Source organism: Chiloscyllium plagiosum, unplaced genomic scaffold (assembly GCF_037043375.1).
Source record: "Chiloscyllium plagiosum isolate Xiang-an unplaced genomic scaffold, Cpla_swu_hap1 HiC_scaffold_12, whole genome shotgun sequence".
NCBI classification, from domain to species: Eukaryota; Metazoa; Chordata; class Chondrichthyes; order Orectolobiformes; family Hemiscylliidae; genus Chiloscyllium; species Chiloscyllium plagiosum.
The window spans coordinates 57,654,431-57,680,720 of NW_028270150.1; the positions used below are offsets into that span (position 1 = coordinate 57,654,431).

General features: G+C 40.2%; 1 protein-coding gene and 1 long non-coding RNA gene across 7 annotated transcripts in view; one reads left to right on the plus strand and one right to left on the minus strand.

Moving 5' to 3' along the window:
* The window catches only part of epha6 (eph receptor A6), a 687,522-nt gene that overhangs the window by 437,238 nt on the left and 223,994 nt on the right, over nucleotides 1-26,290 (minus strand). The gene's annotated exons all lie outside the window — the stretch shown is intronic.
* The window catches only part of LOC122555111 (uncharacterized), a 117,608-nt gene that overhangs the window by 39,238 nt on the left and 52,080 nt on the right, over nucleotides 1-26,290 (plus strand). Inside the window, exons 2-3 of one of the 2 annotated variants that reach the window (XR_015758902.1) lie at nucleotides 8,723-8,839; nucleotides 8,973-9,052. This is a non-coding gene — a long non-coding RNA (uncharacterized LOC122555111). Of the gene's footprint in view, nucleotides 1-8,722; nucleotides 8,840-8,972; nucleotides 9,096-26,290 lie in introns of those variants that run through there. The other variant, XR_006313176.2, reaches the window with a different exon arrangement.

Sequence of the window (26,290 nt, forward strand, 5' to 3'; positions counted from 1 at the left end):
TGTTAGTTAATTTGGTTTTGAATAAAGAGCTTGCTATCCTATGAGATTCTTTTAATAAATACTGTGACAATCCAAAATGCTGATAAAGCAGACTGTGTGAATGTAATTTAATGCAGACATGTAACGTCTGGTCATTGATACCATAACAGTCACTGTGGGTGGATTATCTCCCTGTTTCAATTCAATTGGAGTCACACTGATAATGTAATTGGAACATATTGTGTGCATTTTTCATACCAATAGTTTCAATGTCCTTTCCAAACAATTAACATAATCCAGTCTATGATAATCTATAGTCTAAACTATAATGTAGTCCTAGACTATGTCACATCCAGCATGTTTCAATTATAGCCCCATCTTTAGGGAGTAACCTGTTTGCTGTAATCATGATTCATCTACATTAAGTACTTAAGTCTTGAAACCATAAAACAAGAGATTGATAAACACATACAAAATATCAAACACAACGCTATGCTCAGCAATGTTCATTCAACCTATATTCTAATGAGAAATAAAATGAACAGTGCTGATGCTGTTGAAGTGATTACTTGAGGGAAGGGGGCTAGCATATTTGTGACTGTCATTTCCTACCTTCCAACGCAAAGTAGTTATAAAGATGCCAAACATTAATCTAGGAACTTTGGCTCAAACCTCAGTTGTTAGAATCCTTTCCAGAGGCAATATCCTCTTTACCCAGGATTGAGGATAATTTGCTTCCACTCTGGTTTGATGGTTGCTAAGTTTAAAGGTGATCTGTAAATACTGCCACATGTAGGGGAGTTAGTTGTGGGGTGACGTTGAGGAGTTGCTAGGAGGTTTGTGTGTTCTCTTTAATGCCAAGGTTTTCCCTTTGCCTGCTTGAAGAAGTCTCTCCACATTTTCCCTGCCTTTCTGAACAGATTTTCTTCTTTTTGTCAGCCACAAGTCTGAGATTTCCATGAATCGGTGAGGATATTTCGGGATTCTTTGAGAACATCCCAAAAGCATTTCTGCTATCCTCCTGCAATTGTTTTGCCAAGACAGAATTCTGAATCGAGTTGTTTCAGTTATCTGGGAAAAGCCATACAAACAACAGCTGCTGAGTAGATCTGGTTTTCTGTAACTACACCATGATGCCAGACAAACTGACTTGGGAGTAGACACTGGTGTTGGACCACCTTTCTTGCCACTGGATTTGGATGATCTTGTGAAAGCAGCACAGGTATTTTTCTTTACTGGCACCTCATGATCCCTGCTACCCAACTTTGGTCTCAGACCTGAGATTCTCCTCTGCTGCGCCTTTTACCACAATCAACCAAAGGCTAAACTAGTATATTGGTGAAGATGATGAAACAGAATTTTGACATCCACCTCTGCCTTCATCAAAAGGATCCTCCCAAGTTCTGAAAAATGGCTCAAATTTAGTCAGAACCAACTAGAATGTTAAAACCACTAGAATATAGTTAACTGGGGATGGAAGTGTAGTGTTGTGCAAGACCAGGACAGCATTCAGATTTGAGCTGCTAAGTCACAAATAACATTTATCCCACCCAGTGCCCAAGCAAGGTTCATCTCCAAGACAAAACAATCTAATACCCAAAGATGTGCAGTTGAATTACCATTAGTATTTCTTGAGTTAGCATTGAGAGAAACTTCACTAAATCACTGAGAGCCAATAAACTACAAAGATATTGTGAATATAAAAGCACACCAAAAACTGGAAGTTTATGTATTGACTAACTGCGCATGTCTGCTCCCTGAAGTCTGTCCAGCATCTGCAAAGCACCAGTCAGGAGTATGATGGAATAACCTTCACCAGTCTGTATAAGTGTGGCTTCAACATTCCTTAATGTTCATTTCATAATATGTCATAAGCACTCAGGATGGTGCAATGATAATTGAAGAGGAACATTGGCGCTTGTATTAAGACATTCATCCATATTTTGAGGCAGTGTCATACTGGGAGGGGTCTCAAATGTAACAATTAAGCAAATACTAAATCATACACCCACACTTGGAAGCTTGTAAAAGCTTTAGCCTGATTATTTCACCCGCTGTTCATTTGTAAAGCTGTTTTACATTTCCTCCTTGTCTACTTTCATGGAATATCATTTCTCAAAATCATCTGTTTAAATTAGCTATAAGAACAAAGCAAAATAAAACTAAAGAAAATTATTGGTGTAACATATTAAACATTAGAGATCTGCCCATTCCAATTTCCAGGCAGTCTTTGACACAGAAAGTCAACAAAACAAAAAGGAAAAAGAAAATTGCATTTCACAACAACGGGTCATTCCAAAGCTATTCACAGCCAATTAATTATTTTTGAAGTGCCGTCACAGCAAGCTGCTTATTGAAGAGCAATTGATGCTGGCAGCTCACCTCTTGCAATATAAATAAGGCTTGAGCACAAACTCTATTGGGCCTCCCACTGATGTCAACGCATTACAGGAGCAGTCACTCCACCCACCAGCTGTCAGATATTAAAATGGACCAGCTATGTGTCAAACAACTCTACTTCTCTGGTTCCAAATACCTATGAGTTTGTCATTTAATAATAAATATTCAATCAAAATGTTGTGCAACAATAATAATAGTACATGCAGCTTTAAAATAGAGTCTACATTGCATCCAGGCATTTTGATCCAGTTCATGCTCTGATCTAATTCACTTGGCGACTTAATTTATAATCAATGTGTTAGCAGATAAATCAGTAGGTAGCAAAGTAAATATTAATCTAAAATAGTGAATTTTGGACATGTAGACCAATCAAGTGGTAAACTGTATTTATTGTACAAGACACTGACTTAGACATAAAAACTATGTCTCATCTTGGTCATTTGACAGTAACTCAGGAGGAAAAACCACCTAGAAATACGAAGTGATGCATTTTGAAAGGAGGAATGAGAGGAGGCAAAATAAACTAAATAATCCAATTTTAGAAGTGACCAAAGGAAACTGGGTACCACAAACACAACTGATTTTATAAATGGATGCAGAGTAAAAAAACAAGAAAGTCATGCTGCATTTTCACAAATCACTGGTTATAACACAGTTGGTAGATTGTGTTCATGCACGTCAAGAAGGATGGCAAGGACTTAGATAAGCGAGGAAATTTACAGGAATGATACCAGCAATGTGGCACATCTGTTCCACAAAATGATTAGATTAGAGAACAATAAAAATAGGGAACAATGCAATATTGTTCAAAATTGTTCAAGTAGGTAGGAAGAACTGTTTGCAGAGGCAGGAGGCTTGGTAGCCAGAGGACAGAGCTGCAAGATAACTTGCAAAGGAACTAAAGACAAGATGAAAATCTCTATGTTTCAGCTTTTGAATTGTAGAATGGTTACAGAAAAGAAGAAAACCATTGAGTCATCATGTCTGTACCAGCTCTCTGTAACTCAGAATGCTACTGCCCCACCTATTCCATGCAAGTTTTATCCATATAATGTTCTTATTTGGAAAGCTAAGATTGAATCTGCCTCCATCAGGGTTTCGCACAAAGCAGTCCAGATCCAAGCTTTTTTGCTATGACTTCCTTCGCCAATTAACTTTGATGCTTGCTTCTTCATATGTAGTACATTTGCTAGTGGAAAGAGGAAGCAGGTTCTGCCACAAGTGTAACACAGGAAGTGATCCTGTAATTTGAGAATTGTTGTTTCTGGCTTTGACACTCATTGTCAAGCTGCTGTAGCCACTTCTCATCATGGTGGTGCATACCAACCCCCAGATAGTGTTGCTATTTTCACCTGTCATTAAGACTTTTGCGTGATAATTACTTCCTACAGCCACTATGTCACACTTGCAAGCATTCTTGAAGCTGAACTTTGGGCATCCTATTGGCTGTCTAGTTTCTGCCAACTTACCATAAAGAAGGTCCTTGTGTAGATGACAGTCTTTCACCTGACAGAGATGCTGAGCCAACAACGTTCTTTATTTATCCCCAGTATATCCCCACAATGTGCCAACAGCAAAGATGAAATCATTGACTTTGCCTTGTTGATAACTAAGTCATCCATGTATAATATCACACAACACCAGGTTATAGTCCAACAGGTTTAACTAGAAGCACACTAACTTTCGGAGCGATGCTCCTTTATCAGGTGGCACAACCACCTGATGAAGGAGCGGCGCTCCAAAAGCTAGTGTGCTTCCAATTAAACCTGTTGGACTATAATCTGGTGTTGCGTGATTTTTAACTTTGTATACACCAGTCCAACAGCGGCATCTCCAAATCATCCATGTTTAACAGCAATATAGTAAGTTGCTCCAAACACAGGCTTTAAAAAAGTTGCTATGGTCCTACCAGACCACAGGCCCCAGGCCCCATCTCTTGTTAGAGAGAGTTGATTGGGTTAACCCAAGGATCACCACACCTCAATTTAGGTGAGATGTTTAAAAGGACAGTCCTTCACAACCTCAACCAGTGTGGGAATTGAATCCATGCTGTTGGTGCCAATTGTCCAACCAACTGAACTAACTGACCCCTAACAGGCCTTATAAGCCATCAGCTTGGTCTCAGCAGTAAACTTGATGTTTTTCCATGTGTAATTCATAACTTGGTCAAAAGTTGAAAGAGCTTTCCCTATGCCTGTATCAATACCTACATGAAGGGACACAATTGCCTGTCCCTGTGGACCAGAGGAAACAGAATTTGCCATTCACTTCCAGAACGGTGTTATTGATGTGATCAGGGATAAAGATGCAACATGTTCTTTCGTGAACAGTTTCAGGTTGCTCATAGTCAGGGAGAACAGGTTTTGTGTACATGTATCAATGTTGTAAATGTTCAAAACATTACATGCACTCTTGCTTTGCTCATATGTCTAGCATACTACACCTTATAAAAAGCCTTTTGAAAGTCCATGAACTCCAGCACAGATGGCCATCTTCAGCCATTCTGATCACTTCATAGGATATCAAGAAATGGCTGAAGGCAGTGAATATTTCAAAGAGTATGGGCCTGACAATATTCCACTAATATGACTAAAAAACAATTCTCAAGAATTTTCCATGCCCAAGGCCAAGCTGTTTTAGTACACCTTCAACACTGGCAATTTCCTATCAATTTGAGCAATTGCAAGAGGTTTCTTCTACACAAAAGGAGGACAAAAACTTACCATCTCATCAGACTACTCTAATTCATCAGTAAAGCAATGTAAAGGCTTGTCAACTTACGAACAGCATTTGTTTAGGAACATTTGCTGACTGACACTCATTTTGGGTTCCACTAGGGTCACTCAGCTCCTGACATTTCAGCATCCTTGGTCCAAGCATGGACAAAACAGTTGAACTCCAGAAGTGAAGGGAGAGTGATTACCCTTAACATCAAGGCAGCTTTAAACTCAGTGTGGCATCAAAACCCGAATAAGTGGGAATCAGTACAAAAAACTTTCCATTAGTTAGAGTCATAACTGGCACAAAAGGAAGACAGTTGTGGTTGTTCAAGTTCAGTCATCTCTACTCCTGGATTTTTCAGGATTTTCTCAGGATGGTGCCCAGGTCCATCCATCTCCATTGCTTAATCTATGGCCTTCCCTCCATCATAAGGTCAGAAGTGGAGATGTTCACTAGTGATTGTGCAGAGCTCAACACAATTCCAGTTCCTCAAATATTGAAACATTTCATGTCTAAATGTAGCAAGATCTGGATAAGTTCCAGGCTTGGGCTAATAAGTGTCAAGTAACATTATCTAACTATCACCCTTTGACGTTCAATGGCATTCACGTGCCCTGAATCTCCTGCTGTCAAAGTAACTTACTTCCTAACTCCACAAAATCTATCCACCATCTACAAGGTACAAGTTAGGAGTGCAATGGAATATAGCATCATTCCTTCAGTGCTGCTGGGTCACATTTCTGGAGATCTGGGGCATGAAGGGGGTACAAACACCAAATGGATTGCATTAATTCAAGTTGGCAACTCAGCACAAACCTTCTCAATGGCATCCTGGAATGAACAATAAATGCTGGACCAGACACCAAAATCTATATTCACTGAATGTTAAAAAACATCGACTGCATTACTCTCATCTACCTGTCTTTGATCTGAAATTGATTAAACAACTAAACAATAACAAATCAGTGATGAGTTTCTTTTATTAATAACTCACCTGGCCAAATGCAGGTTAACTGCCCAAATCACACCTATAAGCTTCCTTTTCATTGAGGTGAAACTGACTTGGCTTTATAACATTTTGAACTCTTCAGTCCTCTGGAACTACCCCTCCACTTAAGCAGGATAGGAAAATTAGGAACATTGAACTCAACATTTTCTGTCCTTTTGGATAAATCAAATCTGATCCATTTAACTTATCAACTAGGCACAATCAGCTAGTATTATTCCAACTCATCAATTTTAAATCCATCAAGTGTTTTAACCACTTCCTCTTTGACTGTAACTTGGGCAGAATAGTCTTCCTTGAAACAAAGTATCCATTTATAACCTCAGGCTTCCTCCATATCACCATGCATAAATCTCCTTTTGCATCCACACTTAAGCTCAATTCACCTTTAATCATCTCTTTGTAATTAATATGCTTACAGATTACTTTTGAGTTGTCTTTTATGTTAATTGCCAGTTTCTTTTTATGCTCTCTCGTTGCTTCTCAATTTTTTTTTTTCAGTGCACCCCCAAAACCTTCTATATTCATTCACAACTGTTATCTACCTGATATCTGCTGAATGCACTTTTTAGATTCATATTAACCCCTATTACTCTGGCTTCCAGAGAACACTGGAGTTTTTGGTCTTTTCTCCCTCCCTTGTCAGAATGTACTTTCTTATGCCCAAAATATTACTTTTTCGAAGGAAGCACACTGTTCAGTTCCAGGTTTCCTTGCAAATCTTAGATTCCAATTTATCTAGTCAGACCCATATATACCCCACTGAAGTTTCTCATCTCTTAACAGTTATGTTCTGCAATATAACCATGGATGCGTCCAATCTGGTCCTGATGACTTATCAACTGCAGTATAGCCAGACTACACAATATTTCCTCTATCAGTTTTTGACTTAACTAATATTTCTCTTTCAACTTGATCTGGGCAGCATTTTCTTTCTTGGTGAACACAAATGTATGTATGCAATACATCAGTCCTGCAAGAAAGGATAATTGTAGCAGATTCAATGATAACTCTCAAAAATAAATACTCTAATCATATACTTGAAAATGAGAAGATATACAAGCTTAAGAAAAGAGCGGGGATAGGGTGGTGGGGGGTGGGGGAGGGGAGGCAGAACAATCTCAAAGATCTAGCACAGCTACAATGGGTCAAAATAGTATTTCTATTTTGTACCATTCAACAAAGGCCACAATCATAAGGGTTGGTTGTAGGGAGTCCACAAGTTACTTTCTCCATATCCAACCTGCGTCTTGCCCCCCGCCCCCCCACTGCAGCCCTTCAAGGCACATGACATTTGGTTAGTATCTTCAGAAAAGTGGAGGATGCAGCCAAGGCCATGGTGACAAGGGAGGAACCCTATCACTAGAAGGATACAAAATTAATAAGAAAATTGTCTTGGATAGGCTGTTGGCACTTAAAAGTTGACAAGGCACCAAGGCTGGATGAGATGTGTCCAAGAATTTAGAAAGAGGTGATGGCAGAAATTGGACGGATGCTAGACACATTCTCTCAGGTTTCCCTGTAATTTGGGGAGATGTCACAGTGGCTCAGTGGTTAGCACTGCTGCCTCACAGCACCAGGTTCCCAGGTTCAATTCCAGCCTCGGGCAACTTTCTGTGTGGAGTTTGCACATTCTCCTGGTGTCTGCATGGGTTTCCTCCGGGTGCGCCGGTTTCCTCCCACATTCCAAAAATGTGCAGGTCAGGCGAATTGGCCATGCTAAATTGCCCGTAGTGGGAAATTAAATATGAGCATAGTTTCTGAAATTGAAACATTAAGCTAGTTGCCTAAAGATTGGACTAATATATACCCACTAACAGGAAAAAGGATAAAAAATAAAGTGAAGGAAAGGAGATGTGGGAAAAGAAGAAAAGAAAAGCAATGGATAGAACAGCAGGAGATCAGTAAGGTGCTACCACCAACCCAAGATCCATCTTAGTCTAATAATTGCTTAATACAGCAGTACTTGTATCAAAAATACCGTTAAAGTAAAAGTGATTTCTTTAACATCGGCACTAAATCACTCTACTGTGTCACATGTAGAGATACAGTAAGTGGAAATTCACTTACCTAACTGTGAATTAGAGTTCAAATCAAGCAAGCAACTGCAAAAACGTCTCCTCCTTTGACAATGCATTAAGTGCTGATAGTGTCAATCTTATTATTCCCAGTAGGCATGTAATAAATCCACAACTCCAAATGCCTTCAAATATGGCACTAATTGAGCAATCTTTCCTCGTGTGAGTATACATAGAGATTTTGTGGAATAAAAATGTCACACGGCTCCAATGGAGGTGTTCATCTGCAGTCAGGGTGAACTGCATTGTTGGGGTAATTTGGAAAGAACGGTTCTTTGCATCGAGCCAATGCTACATCTTAAGGCAGCACTGCTCGTTACTTGATGTATAACAGAAAACAGAACCTTGTCCTACATTATCATCCTTCAGCTCAGTGAGGACGGGTGTAGGAGTGTAAATGCTGAAATATCATTCAATGAAAAGCATTCCTGACATCTCATAGAGGAAGCAGGGTGAAACCATTATGCAAAAAATAATATTCCACACTGTGGCACACATCGAAATATAAATGTTAACTTCTTTTCCATTACATTTCTAGATGTCTTTCCTCAGAAAAGATGACAACATTTTTTGAAAAAATGTCCTTTGAAATATTAGGCTTGGTTGCTGAATGACAATCAAACCGATAAATCATTGCCTACTGTTAGTCACAAACGTAAGTTATCACATTTCTCAGCAATCAGTCAAAGCACTTCAATTAATTACATTTAACTTACAGCTCTATAAATGTATGGCAGGAATATCATGCAGTTATGCTAAACACTTCACTAAATTTGCTCTCATTGCAGGCTTCCATCAAATTGTTTGGCTAGAGGAGTTGGGCTATCTTACAGTTTTCAAGGAAAGGATCACCAGCTCACTTGGACCGGTATTTCTTATAATGCAAGAAAATTAAAAATGATCTCTTTATAATTGATACAAATGCTTAAAAGCTCATTTTGCACATTCTGTAAAACACATTCCATGGACATTTTAAATAAATTTTCCTTACAGTGCTGCTTTCAGACCAGAGGTCATGACAATAAGAGTTAGGGTTCATTTTCTAACTTAGCCAAAGAAATCTAGGTTTTAATACTTGGTGTTATTTCCTGGCATTACTACTATTAAAATATTACTCCTCCTTGATCCCAATGACATAGTTCCAAAAATAATCCAATGTTTTGCACACTTGCATTATTAAAGTCAAGAAAATCAGATCAAACTGATGATGAGAATCCATCTACCAGAATTGTTTGTTGTAGTTAACCGATATGATGTGTAGTCAAGATCACTATCTTAACCATTTGTGCCAAAAGGATGCACATTAAAGCGGCAGAGGACCTGAGCATATACTTTACCATAACAATCTCTCATGAAAGTATTGTAATAGTAGATTCCAAAATAATTTATAGTTTTCTTCTCAAATCAAATAGCTGCATTTAGAGTATATTGATGTCATTTGCACATTGGAACACACCAAGGGGGAAGAAAATCAGCCCTTGACTCCTGTTTTTTCCTGATCTGGCAATGTGCCAAATTCGAGAGTGTGGTGCTTGAAAAGCACAGAAGGTCAGGCAGCATCCGAAGAGCAGGAGAATCAACGTTTCAGGTATAAGGTCTTCATCAGGAAATGAAGCTTGTGGGCTGGGGGGACTGAAGAGATTGGGGGTGAGGGAGGGGAAAGGAGGTGATAACTGGGAAGGTGATAGGAAGATGAAAGTGGGGGTGAAAGTGATAGGTCAGAGAGGAGGGTGGAGTGGATAGGTGGGAAGCAAGATGGACAGGCCAAGTTGGAGGCTTGGGACTAGAATAATGTGGGGGGAGGGGAAATGAGGAAACTAGTGAAATCCACATTAATCCCGTGTGGTTGCAGGGTCACAGCTGGAAGATAGGCATTCTTCCACCAGGCTTCGGGAGGTTAGGGTTTGGCGATGGAGAAGGCCCAGGACCTGCATGTCCTTGGTGGAGTGGGAGGGGGAGTTAAAGTGTTCAGCCACAGGGCGGTGGGGTTGGTTGGTGCAGGTGTCCCAGAGATATTCCCTGAAATGATTCGCAAGTTGGTATCCTGTCTCCCTGATGTACATTGGGTACAATGGATATAGTAGATGACGCATGTTGAAGTACAGGTAAATTTCTGTTGGATGTGGAAGGATCCTTTGGGGCCTTGGATGGAGACATGGGCGCAAGTTTTGGACTTCTTGAGGTGGCAGGGAAGGTGCCGGGAGGGGGAGGGGGGGGTGTTAATTTGACAAGGGAGGGAATCGACTCTCCGAAACGTAGACAGGAGTGGGAAGGGAAATATATCCCTAGAGGTGGGGTCTGTTTGCAGGTGATGGAAATTGTGGAGGATTATGCAATATATCTGGAGGTTGGTGAAGTGGAAGGACTAGGGGGTTCTGTCCTTGTTACGGTTGGAGTAGTGCTGTTCAAGGCCAGAGGTGTGGGATGTGGAGGAGATTAGATAATCTTTCAAATTTGATTATCTATTAAAACAACTTTTCAGAAAGTCATCTTTAAGTAACTCCAAATTGTTTAAGTTCAGTTTTAGCAGATACTCCATGATCAATACCATGGAAAATCACCAAAGTGTCCTGTGGAGTATATAATTTTTGGGATTCAATAATACCTCTTAAATTAATGGCACTTTCAACACTTCATTACCTTTGTCTCTGATATGTCCTTTTATTTCTTTTTATAACCTCTTTCATGTATTTTGCTTGCTGCTCACCTTACTTGGGTCAGTATATTTTTGTTTTAAAATAGTTGAACATTATTTTTATTTCTCTCTCAAGCTAAATTGATCAACTTTTGCAACATGCTTTATAACTCAGTGGCTTATCGCTGGCTCACTGGCATCTTGCATTTATGCTTTAACGATGCTGAAAACAGTAATCTGGATTTTTCCATCACCAGGCAATCATTATTCCAGGGTAAATAGGAGTTGTGCATGTGAACTCTATGGAATCCTCACTAAATCTCTAAGGGTATTGTCCAGGAACTTCATGATGTCCTACCCGGTTACAGACTCAACATGCCCCTCTTTTTGCCTGTTACTGAACTGGACACACCCTCTATCCAAGCTCCAAACCCAATGCACCCTTTCCTCACTTGAGACCTAAGCTGCATTTCTCCCACTGGGAGATGAACCCCACCCCCTCTTCACTTTCCTCCGATCCTGACTTGCTTCCTACTTCTCCCACTAAAACCCGCTACCTCCCTTCCCCTGTCCAAAAGTCTTCCCTTCCCTCAGCCCAGGACCCGTTCCAGACACAATCTGCCTCTTCCCTTGCTCCAATCTGAATCTGCCTATTTCAGAATACTGCTGCAAAAAGGGGGCATGGTTTGCCTTCCCCTGAGAGTTCTGCTCTACAAAAGAACAGTCAGAATGGAAGGAGAAAGTGAGGACTGCAGATGCTGGATGAAGTACAACTTTATGTTCAAAGGAACCCTGATCAAAATCTCCTGTCAGAACATGGAGCTCTGTCCTTTTATTAAAAAGAAGGGCTGTTGTCTGCAAGGGATTGTCATTCATCTGAAAATCTGTACCAATATTGTTGCCCAGTTATGCTGATTAAGAAAGAGAAAAACTGTGTGTGAAATAAAATGATAGTCACAGCCTACTAGATTTCATTGCTCTTGAAATCAGATATTTGTATGTCATAAATCTCATTAAAGCACTTACTGGCTACCACCTTGCTTGAAAAGCTCCTAATAAAAGAATCTAATCAATGCACTATGATCTTCTGCAGTGAGGAATTCTCATTAGTGAAACAAGTTTGTTAATTATTACACAGCCTTTATAGCTTTTATACAGAATTACTCATTTATTAATCTTAAACATATTTAATGATGACAGGGAAAGGAGTGAGGTGTTTAAAAAGGCCAGGAAGAATGTATCATTCTCTAAATAATTTACAAATGTACTTTCCAACATCCAACTACCTTCCATTTGTCACAATACTTCTGCAACTTTCAATTCTCGTAACCATACCCTTATTTCTACCTTTGATGCTCTCAGCCAAGTAAAATCTTTACTCTCTTTCATTACAGTAATTCCTCCTAGTATGATTTTGTCTCTGCCTCACAAAAAGAATGAAATGCTGATTTAAATATATTTGGCATCACCCAAGCCATTCATCTTCAGATCCCCATGACCAATTCAACCACAATGGAATACATGGACCTCCAACAAAACTGCTCACTCCACCAGGATCAGTTCAAAGAGCACAAACAACCTCAGGGTTCTTTTTGTTTTTGACATGTCTCTCAAACCTTCAACTACCAATAAAAGCAAAGAGCTATAGTTATTTTATTCACGTGAGCAAAATTCTGTGGAAATGCCCTTCCTCTCTTCTCCTTGCCCACTAAGCCAAATCCATTCCTAGCTTTCCCTTGCTATACCTGTGAATTTATATCTTTTACATTATTTCCCTTCCTTATTTCCCTCCTACTTTTCTCTGTGGTACCTGCCTTGGTTTGCCTGTTAGCAGCTTGTAGTAGTTGCCCCTCACAAAGCCAGGCTAACTATCGCGAATCAAACTAGAATTTTCCAAGTAAGCATAAATCCTGTCTCTCAGATTCCTCTGGAATAATTTGCCCACCACAGATTTAAGACTGACTGGACTGTAATTTCCCAGGATTATCCCCATTTCGTTTCTTGAACAAGGGAATAATATTTGCCACCCTCCAATCATCTGGAACTACTCCAGTGGACAGTGAGGACTCAAAGATCATCGCCAAAAGTCACAGCAATCTCTTCCCTCGCTTCCTATATAAACCTTGGATATATCACGTCTGGCCTAGGGGATTATCTATCCTCATGTTTTCCAAAATTTTCAGCACATTGTTCTTCTTAACATCAAACTGCTTCACCATATTAGTCTATTTCACATTGACCTCACAAATGACAAGGTCCCTCTCAGGAGTGAATACTGAAGCAAAGTATTCATTAAGGACCTCTCCTACCTCCTCTGACTCCAGGCACAAGTTCCCTTCACTATTCCTGATCAATCTGACCCTCATTCTGGTCATCCTCTCATTCGTCACACAAGTGTAGAATGTCTTAGAATTTTCCTCAATCCTATCCACTAAAGCTTTTTCACGCCCCCCCTTCTAACTCTCCTAAGTCTATTCTTGGCTACCTTGTAACCTTCTATAGCCCTATTTGATCCTTGCCTCCTCAGTCTTAAGTAAGCTTCCTTCTTCCTCTTGACTAGATCTTCTACATCCCTTGTCACCCAAGGTTCCTTCACCCTACCATCCCTTCCTTGCTTCAGTGGGACAAACATATACAGCACCATCAGCAAGCGCTCCCTGAAACTCCACATCTGTTCCCAATTTAGGCCCTCTAATTCCTGCTTAACAGCATTGTAATTTCCCTTCCCCAAATTAAATACTTTTCTATACCGTCTGCTATCCCTCACCATGACTATAGTAAAGGTCAGGGATTTGTGATCACGATCAAAGTTCTCTTCCACCGAAAGATCTTAGACCTGACCTGATTCGTTGCCAAGCACCAAATCCAATATGGCCTCCCCTGTAGTCTGCTTATCTACCTATTGAGTCAGGAATCCTTCCTGGACACACATGACAAAAACTGCTCTATCCAAAGTATTTGAACTAGGAAGGTATCAATCAATATCAAGGAAGTTAAAGACTCTATTTCTTGATGAACAAACTATATTGGTAGCTTCAAGTAATGCTTTCCACCTTGCCACAAGTGGAAATTTTCTCTGTATCTCCTCTATCAAAGTATTCAAACATTTTAAATCTCTGTAATAGACATTACCTTTTCAAGTGAAGAGAGATCCAATATATTAATCATTTCTTGATGTATGCTTTCATATTTCTGGTATTATCCTTATCAGTTCATCATCTACACCCTCTCCAGTATTTCAATATTATTAAATTATGATATGGTGACTAGAACTGCATATTGTAGCCATAGTTCAATTCAAATTCAGCATAACAACTCTACTTTTCCATTCTATTCCAATAGAAATAATGCCTGTTCTTTGTTTGCTTTTACTTTTACGGCCTTGATAAATTGTAGTGCAACTTTGTATATTTTTACCCTAAGCCGCCTTTGTTGCTCATTACATCTAGACTTGTGCCTTCCAAATATCCTATTTTTCCTACATAAAAATTGTCTCTGTTGAACTTCATTTGCTATATATCTGTCCATTATTAATGCTCTTCTGTAACGTGTTGCAGTTCTCCTCAGAGTTGACTATCTCCTCCCAATTTTGTGTTATCCACAACTTTAGAAATTGTCTTACTTTCAATGTCCAAACTGTTAATATAAACTATGAAGAGCAGTGGCCCCATCATTGGTGCTTGCAGAACACAACCTCCCACCATACAGCAACCTCTGCTTTCTGTCCTGAAGTCAGCTAGTATTCCTTTCATCATCCTGAAACCTCAGTCTCTGACCTTCATTCAATAGTCTATTAAGGGGGAACTTGTCAAAGGCCTTGCAAAATTCCAAACATTGCATCTACTATATTACTATTGTCAACTCGATTACCTGCTCAAAAGTAAATCAATAATGTTGGACAAGCAAGATTTTTCACTTTGAAATTCATGACAATTATTCATTAGCACAATTTGCATTTCCTGACTTTTTAAAATTCTCTCCTTTATTAAGGATTCTATTATTGTTCCAATCACTGGTGTTAAGATAACTGATCTATAATTCCTGTGTGAGATTTCTGTTTACTTTCTTAAATACAGAAGTCACATTAGCTATTTATGAGTCCTCTGGCGGTACATCTTTGCCTAACAATTAGTAAATATGCCATTTCTACCTGAGGTGCAATAGATCCAAATCAAGGATAATTTAATACATAATTTTATTTTATATGCATGAATTTCTTTGCTCATCATATCATTCAATGCCATATCTATGTACCTAGTAAATACTGAACTGTAAAGATGATTTCATATTCTGCAATCTATCAATATTTGTTATATTATCCTATCATTTAATGGCCTTGTTCTGATTTACAGTCATCCATTGTGCATTGTAATTGTAAAACTTTTATTTTGTTGATAATTTCATTTTATAGTTTATCTTTGCTTCTCTCCAAATCTCTTTGCATTCTCTCATAACTTGTACTCTTCAGTTGCTTGGGTAATCCTTTTTGCCTCTTTACTAACCCATAACCATACTTGTATATCTTTATTCATCTGTGGAATTCCACCAAAGTTTCCAATTTTATTTTCACAAGTGCCTCAGAATAACTTGTTCTCGGATTTATTAAATTTGGCTTTTATCATAATTAACCCTTTTCAATTAGAATGTTGAAGTCACAATTACCAAGATGTTACCCTGCCTTGACTTATTACCTGATCTGGTTAATTCGTCAGTACAAGTTTCAAGAACAAATATCCCCTTGTTTAGCATTTTCTAAATTGGGTCATAAAACAGTCCTTTACACATTGTAAAAATTAGATTACTTTATCTCTTCTATCTATCTCCTCACTATAATTCACCTCATAGTGGTTGAAAACCATCTCCTCCCATGTTTATTAAGAAGTCTTTACTTGTTACGAAGGTGATAAAATATGAACAATCAACTTTCCACTTCCATCATCTGATTTTAATACTTCAGACTTGCATGGACCGAAATAGTGTTTAAAATAAAGGGAAAACATTTTGACTTAAAATAGCCACAACCATCACCTGATCACACAGATTAGCTAAGATTCATGAAAACAACATGGAATATGAACTCAATCTGAACCAAAATTAACATTTTAGCAAAAGATGTTGATCAGTCAAGCATGAAAAGAATTCTATTGTATTTTGACTTAATCCTCTATAGTGCAATGTTGTAGGTGGAACCTTGCCTATAATTAACAACCTAGAAAGAAGACTTCTGCAGATTCAATACATAAAAATTTGTATTTCAAACAAATGCTTTTGGCAAAAGAGCGAAGGATTTTTTAATGGCAGAACTGGAACAAACTACACAAAATGCTGTCTGTGCCACCAGGATACAGATTCCAAATGAAAATACTAGTTTTAAAAAAACAAGAACACAGAGAATTCAATGAATAACTAAAAATAACCACGACTGCCACTGGTTCAAGACACCAATTAAATAACCATGGTCTCAGGTTAAAACTTCAAGGATGTTCTAAGAACATGAAACTAAATATACTTTACATTGTCTTTTGTGCAGGACACTAACTGTACTTGTGTGCATTCCCCTTGATGTTGTGGCTTTATTTTGTTGCTCAGGGTTAGAAGATGATAAAATTGCTCTCTCTTTTAATCAAGGGAACCTTGCAATTGGCTCTTCACTACAACAAAAGAAATCAAACACAGTTTAACTGCAGAAAGGAATAGCCTCACACTAAATCAAATACAAATCCTTGGTTGCAGTTAGTCAGGAAACACGGTCATTTTAATGACCGGACGCATTTTACCACGCAGCCCACAGCTATTGAAAGAAGTGGACATTTTTTTAAAAAAATGATTAGTTCTTTCAGAAGCTTTTTTTAAACAAAAAAGAATTGTCACAATATTTTTTGGGCAAAAGGAAGGACTGCAGATGCTAGAGATTAGAGTCGAGAGTGTGGTGCTAGAAAAGCACAGCAGGTCAGGCTGAATCCAAGGAGCAGGAGAATCGAAGTTACGGGCGAAAGCCCTTCATCAGGAATGAGGCTGTGAGCCGAGGGGGTGGTGAGATATATGGGAGGGGGTCAGTAATACTAAAGTGATTAGATGCCCACTTCTGATATTAATACTTCCATAGGACAGGATGAAGTAACTTAAATGTTAGACACTCTCCTTAAAATAATTAAATGATATGGTTAGGCATGTAAACTTCCACCAAAGCAAGGACACTAAACATCGCAAAGTCGATGGTGAGACATCCAGAGGTGGCAATTGAGGATGATGAGACCAATAAATTAATATTCTAATTGTGGAAATTAGAATTATAGTTCTGAGAAACAAAAAAAAAGTGGTGAAATAGGATAGAGAGAGGGCAACAATAAAGTAGAGAGAGAAGCATGAATGGGAGAGAGAGAGAGGCAGAAACAACAGAAATTTCAGGAAGGGAAGGGAGGAAAAAAGACACAGTAGAGAGAACAAGAAAGGGAGTTTAAATTAGAACAGTTAGAGGTAAAAAGACAGAATCTGAATGCAGCAACTGAGAACCCGCTGATAAGGGATCTACTCTGATGTTAGCTCAAATATCTGATTCATTTATAGGAAGTAGCCATCACTGCTTAGAGAGAAAAACAATGCCATTTTTTGTGCTTGTGAAGATCATAAAAATAATCTCTGCTCCAGAGCTGGAGATTTATAAGGGTTTTAAAGTTACTGGTCTGAGACATCTATCCATGGTCATTCAAGCATGGCCTGGGAATGGAATTTAGTAAGAGTAAGCTTGTAGGAACTTCAGACAGGACAGTGATGCAATTTAACACCAATTAGATGAGCCAAAGGCAGGGTATTACTTTATATGGAACATAGTCATAACAAGAAAGAGATATAAAGATAGATTTCAAAAAGGATTTGTTGCTGCATTAGGTCGCATGATGTGTTCAGTCAGTTCAAAACTTCATCCAGACATGTGAATTGGATTGATCATCAGAGGTGGATCCAAGTTCACAGATCAAAACAACCAGTGTCATTGTGGCCTCTCAAATTTTAATTTTAAATGTTGATCTTGCTCTTTGTATGCCTTCTCTGCAGCTGTAACATTGTATTCTTTGCTCTTTTCTATTACCCTAATGAACTTTGTATGGTATGATGCCTATTCTACATGCAAAACAAAACTTTTCATTGTATTCAGGTGACAACAATACATAAAATCAAAATATGCATTATTGCTTAGTGACTTTATAAAGGAATAGCACAATTATTAGGCAGGTAGGTAAGTTGATATCCAGACAAAAGGCAAGAACTGGGGAGTAAGGGTCTTACAAATGAGAATGAGGTACAGGATGCAAGGGCAGACTCACTGCAGAGGCAGACATTAGATCATCACAAGTAATTTTCTCGAAAGTCAATTTGCAAAAGTGCCTGTAGCTGGTAGTAGGTTATATAAAAGGGCAACAAAGGGCTAAAACTCAAACAGGCAGCACATGGGAGACCGACTAGCAAGGTTAGATCTCATGGAATACAGGGAGAACTAGCCATTTGGATACAGAGCTGGCTCAAAGGTAGAAAAAAAAGAGGGTGGTGGTGGAGGGGTTGTTTTTCAGACTGGAGGCCTGTGACCAGTGGAGTGCCACAAGGATTGGTGCTGGGCCCTCTACTTTTTGTCATTTACATAAATGATTTGGATGTGAGCATAAGAGGTACAGTTAGTAAGTTTGCAGATGACACCAAAATTGGAGGTGTAGTGGACAGCGAAGAGTGTTCCCTCAGATTACAACAGGATCTGGACCAGATGGGCCAATGGGCTGAGAGGTGGCAGATGGAGTTTAATTCAGATAAATGTGAGGTGCTGCATTTTGGGAAAGCAAATCTTAGCAGGACTTATACTCTTGAACAAAGAGACCTTGGAGTGCAGGTTCATAGCTCCTTGAAAGTGGAGTCACAGGTAGATAGGATAGTGAAGGAGGCGTTTGGTATGCTTTCCTTTATTGGTCAGAGTACTGAGTACAGGAGTTGGGAGGTCATGTTACGGCTGTACAGGACATTGGTTAGGCCACTTTTGGAATATTGCACGCAATTCTGGTCTCCTTCCCATCTGAAAGATGTTGTGAAACTTGAAAGGGTTCAGAAAAGATTTACAAGGATGTTGCCAGGGTTGGAGGATCTGAGCTACAGGGAGAGGCTGAACAGGCTGGGGCTGTTTTCCCTGGAGCGTCGGAGGCTGAGGGGTGACATTATAGAGGTTTACAAAATTATGAGGGGCATGGACAGGATAAATAGGCAAAGTCTTTTCCCTGGGGTCAGGGAGTCCAGAACTAGAGGGCATAGGTTTAGGGTGAGAGGGGAAAGGTATAAAAGAGACCAAAGGGGCAACCTTTTCACGCAGAGAGTGGTATGTGTATGGAATGAGCTGCCAGAAGATGTGGTGGAGGCTGGTACAATTGCAACATTTAAGAGGCATTTGGATGGGTATATGAATAGGAAGGGTTTGGAGGGATATGGGCTGGGTGCTGGCAGATGGGACTAGATTGGGTTGGGATATCTGGTCGGCATGGAAGGTTGGACCGAAGGGTCTGTTTCCATGCTGTACACATCTCTATGACTCAGGGAATAAGTTCACCTACCACTCCAAAAGCAGGCGTTGAACCCAGAGTCTGAAGAAACGAAAGGGACTGTGTTATGTCTATGTTGCTATCCTAATTTTTGTAATATTATTTTACTTCAATAAACTAGGGGATGAAATCTGTGCAACCTTGTCCATAGGGGTGAGCTGTCACAACTCTAATAAAATATGGCCTACTGATTCTTTACTTTAGTAGTGATTTTAATACTTTGGACTTACATATCTAAAGTGGCCAGAGCAGTCTCATGATCACACAGGTTAGCTACTTTTCTGAAAGAAACATAGAAGAAATGAAATCAGTCTGAACTATAATTTACAGTTTATCAGAATGCACTAAAACAAATCATCACAGACAGGCATGAGAAGACCATCATTACTTATTTTGTTTTATGGGAACTTTCACGTGTTGGAGATGGACCTTCACCTACATTCAGCAAACTTTAAAAACATCTTCTGAAAATGGTGTACACAAAACAAGTTTGTATTTCAAGCAACTGCTTAAGGCAGAAGAGAAGAGATGGATTCTTGACTGCAGTCTGGAATCAGCTGCATAAAGTTTTCTCTCTGCCTCTCAAGAAGGTAAATGCCTGGTGACAATAAGGATTAAGAAGAAACTTTAGAACACAGACAACTCAAAGGAAATTGAAAATAATAATTGTGGATGATTCATGATTAAGCAACAATGATTTCATGTTAAAACCTTACATCGAGAATAATCTAAGGGCTTTCAAACTGTATATTTCTTACACCTTCCTTTTGTATTGGAAACTATCCGTTTTTAACTATGTCTGTGTTTGTGTGTTTGCCATAACATCATCTGTATTCTTCTACTTAGCCTTAAAAGATAATAAATATGCTCTTTCATAAGCAAAACTTAAGTTCCTTACTGTAACATTAGAAATTGGATTGTTAACATTAAACTGGACAGAGGTATAGTCTCACTTAAATGAATATGCATTTTTGTGTGATTATCTGGAATAGTTGAAAACAGAGGAATTTATTCATCTCTCCTCAACTGGTTGTAATAAACTCAATTCCCTGATTTCATCTGCTGATATTTTTTCCACCTCCTTTCAAGTTTTATCTGACCTTTAGACTCCAACCTTTAGTGATTGCTGCTTTATTATCCTTTATCCATGTGTGTTTCATACTTAAAACAAAAAGTGTTGGAGATCAGTGGGTTAGGCAGCATCCATGCAGAGAAAGCAAGCTAAGGTTTTGATCTGCTTTGATGAAGTAATCGAGACTCAAAACGTTAGCTTGCTCTCTCTCCATGGATGCTGTCTGACCCACTGTGATCTCCAGCACTTTTTGTTTTCAGTAGATTCCAGCATCTGCAGTAATTTGCTCCTATGGTGGGGGGTTTCATACTTATCTTGCTGATAGCTGTATTTTTCTACTGCCTTTGTATTACCTCTAATAACTACAGTGACTCAATCTCCCGATTTTCCTCTCTAAGTATGTTGTACCCTGAAAGATTTCATTTCGAGCCGGTTCTTTTTTCTGAAACCATATCTCTCTGCTTCCTCTTGGTGCATAATTACTTCCAGCTTTACTGTTAAATACAAATACTTTATGCAAGGTTTGTAGCTCAGGTTGAGGTTTAGGATGTAGATTTGCTCACTGAGCTGTAGGTTTGATATCCAGATGTTTCATTACCTGGTAGACCAAACACAGCCAGAAACCCTAACCACCTTACCATACACCAAAGAAGTTTCAGAAATGACAGCCAGACTGACCCCTCGGAATCCTAGTAGCACACAAACCCAACAACACTCTCAAACAAAAGCTAACAACTTAAAAGACCCAGTACAACCCATGGACAAAACCAAGGTCATCTACAAAATTCCATGCAAGGACTGCCACAAACACTATGTAGGACAAACAGGAAGAAAGTTAGCCACCAGGATACACGAACACCAGCTAGCCACAAAAAGACACAACCCTCTCTCCCTCGTAGCCCTACACACGGATGAAAAAAACCACCATTTCGACTGGGACAACACATCTATCCTGGGACAGGCTAAGCAAAGACATGCCAGAGAATTCCTAGAGGCCTGGCACTCCAACCACAACGCCATAAAAAAACACATAGATCTAGATGCCACCTATCAACCCCTTGGAAAACGAACAGGAAATGACATCACCACAAACCCCAGGAACCCCATCCAGGAGAAAGATATAAATAGAAAGCAGGAGACAACAGCTTCGCTTCACTTGGAGGTCGCCACTGATGATGTTACCTAGCCAGGTAATGAAACGTCTGGATATCAAACCTACAGCTCAGCGAGCAAACCTACACTCTACAAAAACTTTATGTACTGCTCTACAAGAAAAGGAGCAATGGGCTATTAAAGAGTGCTTCACTATTGAATAAGATCAAAGCTGTCCTGACAGTTAGCTCAATTCACATTCCTTCCCAAGAGTCTATCCACCTCTGCCTTAAAAATATTCCAAAGTCTGTCTTTCAGCATCTTTTTCAGAACTAGTTGTCTCTGTCAAAATTTTTGCCTTTTCTCAATCCTAATTCCTACGGATTTTATACCTTTCAATTTTCCTTTACTGCTTCTCATTGCATTCAAGTAAATATTCATAGCTCACTTCCTACTTCAACATAGTGGTCTACACATTGGAAGTAAGTAATGCTAAAGCTACTGAACTAATTTATTGTGCAGTAAAGAAGACAAACACATGGCATCTGCAAATGCACAGTAAAATATGGAAATTCAGTTACTGTCCAATTTATCCCATAAGCATTGTTACGCTAACAGATTTTGCATTAAAATAGAGTTCATAAAATTTCAGTGCTTACCCAGTCGACACCTACTAAAAACATCAGAAAATGTTATGCCTTGTTTAGCCAAATATTAGTGAATGCTTCATTTGTAATATGTCTTATTTACTGTCAAGCAAATTATAACTGACACTTATTCTTTCTGCTTTTAATTACTGTTGGAGACTTAAAAAAAAACATTATTATACCTTAAGCAGGTGGTTCCATAATCAGCTGTTCCTTGTCCCATTGTTCCATAACTGACTGCTCCTGGACCTGTTTTTTGTTTTGGCTTTTAGCAAATTTAACTCTATCATTTGGAGATGATTGAAGTTAAGACAGACACTCAAATACTCAATTTTTGATTGTGAAGGATACATAGGTTACCTACTATATGGCATCCTTTGTATTAGAGAGTTACTTTTGCATATGTTTAATAACAAGTGTCATGTTTCCTGGAACATATTGTTACTCTGTTGTTAGATATGGACAGTGTTTCTTTGGTTACTTACAGACTTCTGCTTTATTCACCAACTGAAAGGCTTTATAGTAAAATCTCCTTTTGACATTCACCCAGTGTCCAACTAGAAACTGGTGAGATGATCATTCACATAAATGTCAGCTTGATCTGAAACACCTATTTCTCTTAAAAATATGATAGGTTTCTCTTATATCGCATATTATTCTACATCAATTTCTTTGTATGGGTAGTTATGTGACAACTTGCTTTTCATGAAATTCTGCTCGACTTCTGCATATTTCCTGAAAATGGCCCACTATTTTATAGACAAAGCACTCACTTTTTATAGTTGTACGCTGTCTGTTTCTGCAGGCTTTTTGCTCCACAGCATTGACAACAATTTTTGTTGAGAAAGTGAGGTCTGCAGATGCTGGAGATCAGAGCTGGAAATGTGTTGCTGGAAAAGCGCAGGTCAGGCAGCATCCAGGGAACAGGAGAATCGACGTTTCGGGCATAAGCCCTTCTTCAGGGATGGGGAAAGTTTGTCCAGCAGGCTAAGATAAAAGGTAGGGAGGAGGGACTTGGGGGAGGGGCGTCAGAAATGTGATATGTGGAAAGAGGTCAAGGTGTGGGTGATAGGTCAGACTGGGGTGGGGGCGGAGAGGTCGGGAAGAAGATCTCAGGTTAGGAAGGCGGTGCTGAATTTGATGGATTTGACTGAGACAGGGTGGGGGGAGGGGAAATGAGGAAACTGGTGAAATCCGAGTTCATCCCTTGTGGTTGGAGGGTTCCTAGCCGGAAGATGAGGCGTTCTTCCTCCAACCATCGTTTTGTTGTGGTCTGACGATGGAGGAGTCCAAAGACCTCATATCCTTGGTGGAGTGGGAGGGGGAGTTGAAATGTTGAGCTACAGGGTGGTTGGGTTGGTTGGTCCGGGTGTCCCAGAGGTGTTCTCTGAAACGCTCCACAAGTAGCCGGCCTGTCTCCCCAATATAGAGGAGGCCACATCGGGTGCAGAAGATGCAATAGATGATATGTGTGGAGGTGCAGGTGAATCTGTGACGGATATGGAAGTTTCCTTTGGGGCCTTGGAGGGAGGTGAGGAGGGAGGTGTGGGCACAAGTCTTGCACCTCCTGCGGTTGCAGGGGAAGGTGCCGGGAGTGGAGGTTGGGTTGGTGGGGGGGTGGATCTGACAAGGGAGTCACGGAGGGAGTGGTCTTTACGGAATGCTGATAGGGGAGGGGAGGGAAATATATCCTTGGTGGTGGGGTCCGTTTGGAGGTAGCGGAAATGACGGCGGATGATGCGCTGTACATGGAGATTGGTCGGGTGGTAGGTGAGGACCAGTGGGGTTCTGTCCTGGTGGCGGTTGGAGGGGCGGGGAGGGCATCGTCGACCACGTCGGGGGGGAAATTGCGGTCCTTGAAGGAGGCCATCTGGGTTGTGCGTTTTTGGAACTGGTCCTCCTGGGAGCAGATGCGGCGGAGTCGAAGGAATTGGGAGAATGCTCCCAGGAGGACCAGTTCCAAAAACTGCTCCCAGGAGGACCAGTTCCAAAAATATCCCATTCTCCCTATTCCTTTGACTCCGCCGCATCTGCTCCCAGGAGGACCAGTTCCAAAAACGCACAACCCAGATGGCCTCCTTCTTCAACGACCGCAATTTCCCCCCCGACGTGGTCGACGATGCCCTCCACCGCATCTCTTCCACTTCCCGCTCCTCCGCCCTTGAACTCCGCCCCTCCAACCGCCACCAGGACAGAACCCCACTGGTCCTCACCTACCACCCCACCAATCTCCATGTACAGCGCATCATCCACCGTCATTTCCGCTACCTCCAAATGGACCCCACCACCAAGGATATATTTCCCTCCCCTCCCCTATCAGCATTCCGTAAAGACCACTCCCTCCGTGACTCCCTTGTCAGATCCACACCCCCCACCAACCCAACCTCCACTCCCGGCACCTTCCCCTGCAACCGCAGGAGGTGCAAGACTTGCGCCCACACCTCCCCCCTCACCTCCCTCCAAGGCCCCAAAGGAAACTTCCATATCCGTCACAGATTCACCTGCACCTCCACACATATCATCTATTGCATCCTCTGCACCCGATGTGGCCTCCTCTATATTGGGGAGACAGGCCGGCTACTTGTGGAGCATTTCAGAGAACACCTCTGGGACACCTGGACCAACCAACCCAACCACCCTGTAGCTCAACATTTCAATTCCCCCTCCCACTCCACCAAGGACATGAGGTCTTTGGACTCCTCCATCGTCAGACCACAACAAAACGATGGTTGGAGGAAGAACGCCTCATCTTCCGGCTAGGAACCCTCCAACCACAAGGAATGAACTCGGATTTCACCAGTTTCCTCATTTCCCCTCCCCCCACCCTGTCTCAGTCAAATCCATCAAATTCAGCACTGCCTTCCTAACCTGAAATCTTCTTCCCGACCTCTCCGCCCCCACCCCAGTCTGACCTATCACCCTCACCTTGACCTCTTTCCACCTATCACATTTCCGACACCCCTCCCCCCTACCTTTTATCTTAGCCTGCTGGACAAACTTTCCCCATTCCTGAAGAAGGGCTTATGCCCGAAACGTCGATTCTCCTGTTCCCTGGATGCTGCCTGACCTGCTGCGCTTTTCCAGCAACACATTTCCAACAATTTTTGTTGCCCATCCTGCTCATTGTGTTGGTTTCTCTCACTTGGCTTTTGTGATTTTGTACTTTAAAATTTAATGAACAGATTCTCTTGCCCAGATTGATCTACTCCTCTTAGGACTGATCAATGTTACTTCTAGACTTCTGTTTTATTCACCATCTAAAAACTTCAGAGTAAAATCTTCTTTAGACAATTTTAAATCTGCCAAACAGTTATCAGCCATTCTAATAACAATTTTGTCTATCATGAAATCTGATTTTACATCATCATAGTCACACTTTGCGATTACTCGGTCTAAATCATCAACAAAATTACTTACGAATCTCTTGGCTGTTGAGCTTTTATTAAATCTTGCTCTTTAAATAATTTTATTAATTCTCAGATTAAAGTAATTGTCAAAGGTTCTCCATACTTCAGAATGATCCTATTGACTCTTTCACATGGTGAGCTACATCAGCTATACTCTCATTTGTATATTTAGTGTATTTACTTCTTCAACTTCTGATTTAGTCATTTCTTGAATTATTTTCATCAAGATGTCCAATTCTCTCCCACTTCTGAAATAAAACCTTTCTGGCAATATGATTTCCAATGCTATGTTTTAAATGTGAATACATTTTTCTTTAAATACAAAGCTTTACATTTCAGTGAATATAGGCTGCTGCTCTGTGATGTACAGGACTGTTTTCCTGCGACTTATAGCCAAAATGGAGAGTTTCTCCCTTTAGCTGCTAATATAGATTATTCTAGCTTCACTGGTAAAGGCCTTAACAGCTTTACTGTATACATTTTGCAGCCAGTGACTTTAGTAAATAGCACACCTTTTAATCCTGTTTTTACTAAGTAACAGAGATGAAAATGTGTTGCTGGAAAAGCGCAGGTCAGGCAGCATCCAAGGAGCAGGAGAATCCACGTTTCGGGCATAAGCCCTTCTTCAGGAATGAGGAAGGTGTGCCAAGCAGGCTAAGATAAAAGGTAGGGAGGGGGGA